Here is a 10,340-nt window from a genome sequence, read left to right as displayed (position 1 = left end):
CTGGAAAAAGTAACCAAAGTTTCCAAACAGCCAAGATTGGGCTGTCCCAGGTTTTTGTGACAGGCAGGTGCACTGATGTCTCTGGAAATGCCAGCAGTGCTGCCATCAGCAGTGTTCTGCTCAAGGACAGATCCAGGAAACAAATCAGACCTGCAGTACTCAACAGGCACTACTGGGACTACAGGCTGGCAGGTTTATGAATTAAAGCTAGAGCAAAATCAAAGGCTAGCATAATTCCTAAACCTTCCTGCATTACTGTTTTCTGCCTTAGTCCTGGTGTGGCTCAAAAGCAGGGTATTTCTTGGGCAGGTACCTGTCTCCTAGGAGCAGCCGGAGCCATGACAAGCCAGGTCTGGGTAAAACACTTGGGCTCCTCTGTCACGAGGCACACCAGAGTCCCTGACACTGGGGACAGGAGGGAGGAACCTGTGTTCAGGGCTGTTTCCCTGCCTTTCCAACTAGAACTGCTTGTTGGCTGCAGTCCCAAGAGCAGGCAGAGCCCCTTTGCCTGTAATGTGTGCACAGGGTCATATCTAGATCATCTGCCTGAGACCAAAGTGCTTGCATCCTAATCAGAGCCTGTATTTCTATGCCACAAACCATGGCATCACATCCCTGCCTTTTAAAGACAGCTATTTCAGGATCATACTCTTTAGATGGTGCATTCAGATATTCTTTCAGTATCTTACTTGGTAGCCTACTTCATATGAGCTAGAGTTGTTCATGGGCTGACATCCATCAACGTGCTTTTGAGATGCACACGGTACTCTTGCAAATGTGTTTTCAATTTTTCCCTCCAAAAGACAGGCTCTTAATCCCCAGGTTGGCTTTTTTTTCATCAGCATAGCTCAAGACAATCCCTTTCCTCTTCTTAATTAACAAATTGCTTATCAGCAAAGCAAAAATAATGTTACTGAATTTTATTTCACAATTGCTTCTCCTTAGCTTCCAAGCTAAATACCTTGCTTTACAAAACTCTTTTCCACGATGCCATAATGGTGCGTTGTGGGATCTCAGATTTCTCTAAACAGCCTTAGGTGCTTAACACATATATTCTTTAAACAAAATAATTTTACTCCTCACAGTGGGAAGCAGGCATCATTCATAAAGTTCCTATTTCCTCAAGAGATTAGCACTGACTAACGTTAGGCACAATTAAGCATTTTAATTTAATTGTATATACGAAATGTTGAACCAGGAGCTTTTCCAGACAGGGTCATGCTTTGAAAAAAAGGCAGGTGCTTCAGGAGGCTAATTTCTTTAAAATGGTTCATTTCCCCATCACATTGAAAATTTATTGTACAACATAGCATGTCCCAAAAGAAAGGGTTCAGTGAAAAGCTGAGATTCAGTGATAGATTTAACACACGCGCAGAGCCAGGAGTCATGTGGGAAAACCAGGGCTTTTACACCAGAACCCAGAATTTGAGATCCCGAGGTTTCTTCAGAGATGATGTAGAATCTGTGTTCTATAAGAAATTGAGTCATTTGTAATTTATGCTGTGTTTATTGGTACTAATTTCTCATGCTCATCTATCAGTTTCCAATCTTTCAGTAATCTGCATTCAATTTTTCAGTTCATATTTCTGCTGCCTGTTGAAATTATCTCTTGTAAGTACCGCTTAGTAGATCTATTAAGTACATTAAAGTTATTCACTGTAAAATTCACCTGAAATTCTCCTAATTTTCCCAAGTTGCATTAAGTAATGTGTGAATAATAAAACAAACAGAAGTGTATCTTTTCCTTAGTTTATCACTAAGTAGCACACTTACCTACCAAAATGACTTAAAATAAGTAGACCTCCCTCAGCATATGAACCAAGACATGTACACACCCTATCTAGAATTGCAAGTTAATGACAATTAGGGCTGTGCATCTTATTATGCCTGTATTAAAACTTGCTATTAAACATGATATCTGGTGATGACTGAAACTTGTTAAGGCTTTAAGTTAATGTGAATTATATACAAGTTTTACCTAAACTCGTGGTTTGCAATACCCATTTACAAATACTTCTCATTTCCTCATTCCTTAGAAATGAAAACTCAGGATACCACTATTAATGCATTCAGCTTGAGGGAGTTTTGTGAATGGGTAAGAGTTTCATGCCTTGGATCTCTTACGAGAACTAAACAAATGGAGAAAGACACTCTAGTCATCCTCTGTCTTGCTTTTCCACAGGAACCCACAACATATGTACTAAAAATGTCTGAGCAAATCAAAGGACTTTGTTGAGGGAAAATCCAGTATTAAAACTCTGAAGGCAATTTTCTTCCTTCTAGGTATTTTATATTCATTACTGATGTCTTTCTGCAGTATGTTCTTGCTCAGGTTCCTGGAGATGATTCACAAACAAGCTAAGGTCTCTTCAAATGTTTGCAACTATTATAAATAGCATTTGTTCTGGTAGAGGAAGACTACCATGGACATCTATAAAAGCTGAAAAGTGGTGAAGAAGGTGAGTGGGGAGTAACAGTTCGCTATTTCACCAGATGCTAGAAAAAGGGGGTACCTCTGAGAAACATATCTGAAGAAAACCCAGGGAATGACGATTTCACATACAGCATATGTAAATTGTGGAGTTTACTGCTGCAGCAGCAGGTCTTGAACTGAGGGGGTCCAAGACAGGAACAGATTCCAAAAGGAAGTGAATGACTTCGGAAGAGAGAGAAAATAGGGGCACTACACAAAGTTGCCTGGATGCATTCTCCAGCATACAAAGTGCCCAAATGGTTGTTGATTGCTGAAGCTGTGATGGCACACAAGCGGAAGGATCACTCCTTTTTGGACTGTCTCCTGACTGTCTGCATTGAAAACTGGGTGTGAGGTTGGATGGACCCTGACACTGGTCTAATTCAGCCTCTATGGTAAATATTGGTGGCAGTCAGCCCTACCATTTAAAGACAATTATTTCAGGACCATATTCTTTAGGTGGTACATTCAGGTATTCTTTCAGTCATTTAATTTTAGTTCTCAGGAGTTTGAAAGTTCAAATGTATTTCATCTATATAAAGCATATTCTGAAGCAATTTATTCTGTTTTGAGATCTGTCACTTCAATGTTCAATCTTGACAATATGAGAAGTTCTGTGCTGAGGTAATGCACACAGAACAGAAGGCCACACACCTGCCCATATGGATCTGACTTAATAAGCCTTGTAGAGAGGGATTTAGTGCTGGTATGGATGCCTAAATTTAGTTGAATTCAATACAGGTGTCTGTATATGAGATGGGTGTCTAAGATTCCATGTGAGTAAATGGAAATTTAGTCAATAGGGAATGGAATTAAGAGAGATAATTCATAGTTTCATAAGGTAAACACCATTTACTTAGCTGACTTAACCCTGGGTTCACTGACTGTAGTCTTTAGATCTCCAGTGACAATTGCAGAAGCTTAGACACCCAACTGACATGTAGAAAACTAAATCTGGATTAATTGAATGAGGAGACCAACTCATTCATAATTTCAGTTAAGCCCTTTAGAGTTAGAAATAATTAATCTATGCTGGATGGATTTGGTACGTTTAGAAGCGTCACATCTCCCCCACACCTCACATGGCTCTTGCTTCTGTGAAAGCAATGATTGCTTCAGGAGGGCTTGGCTCTTTAAGATGTATACAGTTCATTGCATTTCCTTTGTAACAACAGCTAGGAGCTCAGGTTAAGGTAGCCCTTCTTGGTACAGACAAGGATGGTACCCTGGCATCAGGAAGCCTGAGTAGACTACCAAGTGAGTTCCTGAGGTTGCAATTAAGTCTTCTTTCTTCTTTTTTTTTTTTTTCTGACTTTTTAGAAGATTTTTTAAAGAGTGGATACTGCCTTTCTGAAAGGAGATACCCTAAGGCTATGTCTACATAAACAGCTTGCAGTTCCCAGGTGTATTGGAGTAATTGTCTGAAAGTCTCTAAAATAGGTCTCTTAAAACTTGAGTCCTGGAATGGACATCGGGCTCTGAGTGAGCATGGGTACAGCACACCGGACTGGAGTGCTAGTTTGCAGAGCTATTTGAACACAGAATGTGGTCAGGATTCAAGGCTCAATCTGCAGTACTTCCTCACTGTGCTGTGCTCAGACAATGCTCAGCCTTTGAAGCTAAACTTGTGTAAACAAACTAATCCACCAGAGCACGACAAGGTGCATCATCACATACATGAGAACTGAAAACAAACTTGAGTACATCCACGAGGATACAGCCTAGCTTATTTTTATTATTAAACAAAAAAATAAACACAAAGCAACACTGGCATATGTTGCTCATTGAATACTATTAAAGGAGCAGTTGAGCTCATTGTGCTCTACCCCAACTCACAGGAGGGTTTTCTGAATGCCCCATTCATCTTTAGCAGCCAAAGACCAACAGAGACCAGCTTTATGTAATTTGGCTGCCCTACATTTATCTATACCTGGCAACGACTTTGTCACGCTGGCTGCGTGCTACACGTTCTGTATCTCATCCCCAGCATTGCTCTTTCCACATTTAGAACTGAGAACATAATGATGTCAGATCTTCTGCTCAAGATCTAGCTGAAGTGAGCTAACGTCATCTCATACCTTTCCCCTAAACCACACAGAATTATCTTGCCTATTGACTCAGGCTCTATTTCCTCATCTTTAATTCCCAGCATAAGTTGTCTTTATTTTTCCATCTCCTGACAATTTGTTGTTGATGCTGATTTGACAAGCAGGAAGAGATGGGGGGAAATCTGAGATATGGGGAGGCAGTAAGCCAGCTCACTGAACTTTAGGCTTAAGTCTCCAAGGTCTTGGCGAAGTGCACAAAGACACACCAATGCCCTGCAAATCTTAGTCGATACCTCCCACCAGACCTCTGTACATCTCATCCCAGCTTCTTGTCCTCTCCTTCTCTCAATGTCCCACATGCTTGTCGATGCCCTCTTCACCCTCGCTTCATGCCTTGCCAATATATTGTCAATACCCTTCCCCTACCTGCCTTACCAAAAGTTTCCTCCTTTACCAGGCAGGAAGGAATGGCTCCATGTTATCTTTCCATGTTCATCTCATATTGTTGCAATTGTACCACACACTCAGACTTCTGTTTGAATAGCAAGCTGTTACTCAGCTTCCACTGAATAGTGGCTGCCTGGGGCAGGCGTGCTTACAGAAAAGATCTGTGCTTTCTATCTTTCTAAAAATAAATAATCAAAGAAAGGCAGAAGTCAAAAGCTCACCATGCCCCAAAGAAATGTCTGCATCTCCATGGGAGACTTCCAAATTTCTCTCCCAAGACAGAGTGGTAGGGGTAGGAAAATTGCAGATCAAAGGTTTTGAAAACATGAAGTTCTGTTTATATGATGTAGACCAGAGCTGCTTGCTCTTCTCAGAAGTAGTGATCAGGCCAGCACACTCCTGCCAATACAGCATTACCATCGCTTTTGAAAGCTAAATGACACTGCTGATTGCTGCAAGCAGAGCTAGGGCAGACATTATTTCAGCTGAAATGAAGCTTTCAGACCATGTCATTCACTCTCATAAAGCATCCCGAGATACTTAGGTAGAACTTTGGAAAGACATTTTAAGGCACAGATTCAATATTTTTGCCCCATGGCACTTGGCTTGAGGTTGTCAGACTAATCCCAGGGTGGCAGCAGGGAGCACGGGCCACCGCTGCAGAAGGAACTGCTGGAGAACCTGAAGGCACACATCATCTGGGGGCTCTGGTGGTTTGCTTGGTGGAGCCAAGTGGGAAATCAGTTACCCTGTAAAGAGGAAATGTCAAGCAGAAGCTTAGGTCATCACCGCTGGTTTTCTATAGCGCCAAATCAATCTTACTTAGTACTACCTGCACAGATCAGATTACATTTGTAAAACATAAAATAACACACCTAGCAAGGATTGTGAAATGAAAAAGGAACTGGGTAATTATGATATTTACAACAGTTTTCAAGTAATGCAAACATCTGAATACATCTTTAAGGGCAAGGAGGATATTTTTAAATAAACATGCTTCCTTCCTGCAAGTAATAGATTGCAATAGCAACTGGCAGAAGGATTCATCTGTTATTTTAGTTGTTTTCATGGTTTCATGGGGTTTAGCTTTAACAAAAATATTTTTAAAAAGGAGTATATTCTATTGCAGGGAAATTGTCAGAGGGTTTCTTTTTATTATTCTATTCTATCCCATCATGCATTTATTTTCTCAAGTTTAGAATATTTTTAAATGTTTTCTTTTGCTGTTCAAGTTTTCTGTGGTTGATCTCTCTTCCCCCTCCAGCATGGTTATTTTTTATATATATAACTTAAATATAACCCCTCCAGAAATCTTGGAAGTTACAGTGAATAACAATGTATTTTCTCCAAAGCAATATTCTAGCCATTCTTTTCTTTCAATAGAGCGAAAACTGCAAAAAAGTTAAGACAAATTTCTATTATTCTGATTTGGAATCAGCAAAGCTATTAAAAAAAAAGAAAAAAGTAAATGGAAAACACTGTTCTTGAGCTCATGTAATTTACTATGAATCTCAGAAGATCCTAAAGGCACAAGAGCCGTTGCACTGTGGTAGCAGTTATTGGGGAAGGAAAACCAAGAACACCTATACAGATTTATTGTGTGCCCACTTGGATTGCCTACTGAATAGTACAAACAGTCCCAGTCCTCCCCTTAAAGGACATACAATAGAAAACATTCAGGAAAAAGACGCAGGGATGATCAAAACCATGGAGCAGTTTCCATAGTTCCACTCTTCAGCTTGGAAAAGTGATAACTGAGAGGGGATATGGCACATGTCTATAAAACCACAAGTAGCATAAAGAGGGTGGAGAGGGACTGATCATTCCCCTTCTCTTCCAAGACAAGAATGAAAGGTTGACAAATACAGCTAACAGGTTCAAAATGAGTGAAACCATATGGCTCCTCATAAAGTATAGAGTTAAGCTGTGGGGTTCCCTGCAGGAAGATGTTGCCCATGGTGGTTACATGGGCACACAGGGAGCTCCTGTGCATAAACTACTGATGGCTGAGAGAGCACTCCAGGGAAGCGCATGCTTGTGCTATTCTTACTCACTTTCACAGACTTCTCTTTCGGGCCACAATTAGAGGCAGGTTACTTTGGTCTGGCCCTGCATTGCTGTTCTTATTTTTTAATTGCTTCCTGGTAGAACTGTCCCTTTCTTTGCCCTAGTGACATCCCCAGACTCAGCTAGGAATAGGGCTGTTATTGCAGATATGTCTGTTTGTAAAGAGGTGCTGATGTCAATGATTTACTGAAATACACACAGTAAATCTAATCAGCAAACTGCTTTGGCATTAAGAACAGGAAAAGATTATAAGAGTGTCAAGAATGAGGGAGTAATTCAGTTATTTTAGGGTCTTACAACAACTGGCACTGCAACAGTGTAGCCTGTGAAACTCTTGTTTTTAAAAGAAAAGCTGTTTTTCCATGTGAGCTTAGAGCCATCACAATACAGATGATGGACTGTTGTCATCTTTAATCCATCTTGGCAGAAACACGTGCTTGAGCAGCTTTAGCACTAAAGAAGGCTGAAACTCACTCCTCGTCCAAATCACAAAGGTGCAGACTTCCCCTCGGAGACATACTTCCCACAGGGAGACTATAAATAGCCCTTTGGAAAAATATTTTGCTGTATTTAGCATTTTATTAAAAGCATTGTGTAAAATGAATTCTCCATTACTCTGTGCTGTTCATCTGCATGTAATACCAGTGGTAATTGATTTTCTGATGGTACACGCACTGCTAATGCAAAACCTCTGCAGAAGACTTAAAGGTGAAATCTATTTTCCTTGCAGAAAGCCTATATAATCTGGTTTTATACAGGAGAAGTATATCTTAAAGGAACTGGAGGGGACTGCAGTTCCTGCATCCTAGGGACTGCTCCAACCTGTAGCTGAGAAGTAGGTACCAGCCCAGCCTCCCCTTTCCCTCTGCAGAGGTGGTGGTATCAGCCAGGCCAGGTGATAGCTTGAGCACTTTTTATCCAGTATTAAATTGCTCATACAATTTTGCACGGCAGCTCCACTAAATTCATATTCTTCCCCTTAGCCTGTGTTTGCATACATACACACCCCTGCAATTTTGTCTCTGTGCCCTGTAAATCCTCTGGCTGCCCGCCTCCAGTGGCGTGCAGAGGGAGAACATCAGCTGCCACACTGGGCTCACATCCGTGAGATCCATGTCAGGATCAGGCCCTGCAGTCTGAAACAACTTGCCTTCTTTTCTGCAAACGCAGCTGAGGACAAATATTGCCTACAGTATCTGCTGATGCTAGAACACGCAATTACTTCTGATATCTAACCTAATTACAGTTGCTGAAGAATTTTTCTCCATCCTCCCTGGCTCATTTACAGTTCTCCCATATTCTCCTTTATGCCTCCTTTCTTTGAGTCAATATTTACCTTTTTTAACACTTTCTCTTCCCCGGCTTCCTTCCCCCCTGCAATGCTCTGTGCAAGCGGAATAGCACAGCCCCTGCAACCAGCCACATCTGCATGCAGCCTGCCCTAATGACAGAGACCAAATACACCTTCCAAGTTTTTACAGCCAGAGCTCTGACTTTGCAAAATCAACAGAACACCTTACCTGATTTTGCATTAGTAAAATTATTTTTGAGGGGTTTGTTTGTATTTTCAATGCTCTCCTGGGGTGCTCACAACAAAATCAGAACCATGTTTGCATGAATATCAGGGAGAGGAGCTGACAGCCGCAAAAAAAAAAGGAAGAGCAGCCTGTGAAACAGCCCGTTTTCACTGACAACATGGGAAATAATCTAGCTCAAAGGAAAATTGTTTCCTGAACTTTTTTTTCTTTTTTAAGCTGTATGACTATGCTCAAACTAAGAGTTTAAAACAGCAAAGTAAACTGTTTTAAAATGCATGATTTAACTCAGTCGGGGTTTTTTATTGTTACCAGGAACGTAGCATCTATTTGGACAGGGATGAGCATATTGAGGAACACTCCCAGTGCCTCATTGACATCTAGTGCCTACTGAAAGCTGCAGTTCAGGCATCGTCAGTCAAAACGTTCAAAGAAGACAACAAAGAGATGAACCTGATTTGGATCTTTTTCTTTTCTTTTTTTAAGTCAGTATCAATGTCTTTTTAAAACACAACAATAAAATACCTGACCAGGTGCAGTAAGAGGAAATTCTGTGTTCTGGATTTGTGTCCCTGTCTATGGCGGGGGATTGGAACTAGGTGATCTTTAAGATCCCTTACAACATTCTGTGATTCAGATTTTGTGATTAGTTCAGGAGGTCAGAACTAATGGTCCTAGTAATCTCCTTTCATATGTAACGACTGTATAAGGGAAGATAATGAGACAGATCTGAGCACCTATGCTACAAACACCATGTAACAAAATCTTCTGATATGATATTTTAAAGGCCAGCAGCTAAACTCAAACTTACACATTGTCTTGATATCGATAGTTGTTTACTGCTTTTACATAAGAGAGCTGTACACGGGAAGGCAGATCCATATACCTCTGAGTTTGAAGATCTTTTTTTATTCTCTATTTACTTAAATTTCATATTGAAATTTCCCATATTTTTACCAGAATGTGTCATTAGTAACAATAACATACTGAGTTTAAAGTAAGTGCAAGAGTAGAGTGCTGCACAGAATCAAAGCAAGCTGAGAAGAATTTGAAAGAGCGAGAGCATGGCGGTAAGTACTGTAACTCTGAGGCTGTGAGCAAAAACAGTACTCAGAAAAAAGAAGGAAGGGCGCAATTAGCAAAGAATTTGGAAAACTGTGTAATCCTGAAAGTAAGGATGTATTCCAAGTTTAACCCAGCTCCTGCTGAAGTCAGTGGAGAGGGGAATCAGGCTGCGTGTTGTAAGAAGAGAGGCAATGGTTTACTACACCTTCCTGCTTCCAGCTCATCCAGGGCTTCTGGTAGAGGCAGGAGGTCTTTGAGAAACCTGACAGAAATTAAATTTTTTGTACCAATCCATAGGGATTGTGTCTTGCCAAAAAGCTACTACCACAGTCCAACATTAACGCAGTTATTTTTCTTAGTTAAGGTAACACTGAAGATGCTGCGTTTGCACTCAGACTTCTCCCAGCTGTTCTTAATTCAATTGTGGCACTACAACCATTGAGTATCTTCTGTTTCGCTATGACTTCCAGAGAGAAACAGCAGCTCCTTTACTCCTGGATTTGAGTTTGAACTTAATTTTCTTGAACACCTGTCAACTGAACAAGCTCCATCAGCCTGATTTCAGACCAGAACCTTTCACCCAGGTACAGCCACATAGTAATTCATTATTTGTATTAACCAGCACAGTCCCACTGAAACCAGGCTTTGCCATGAGGTGTATCCCCATCCTGCTGCAAATGAATGAAAGGTCTTGTACGGGCGAAG

Source organism: Pezoporus wallicus, unplaced genomic scaffold (genome assembly GCF_028554395.1).
Source record: "Pezoporus wallicus isolate ANWC-B61680 ecotype Strahan unplaced genomic scaffold, APGP_CSIRO_Pwel_v1 contig_5785, whole genome shotgun sequence".
Classification (NCBI taxonomy): Eukaryota; Metazoa; Chordata; class Aves; order Psittaciformes; family Psittacidae; genus Pezoporus; species Pezoporus wallicus.
The sequence above is the reverse complement of the archived record's forward strand: the minus strand, read 5'-3'. Positions refer to the sequence as shown.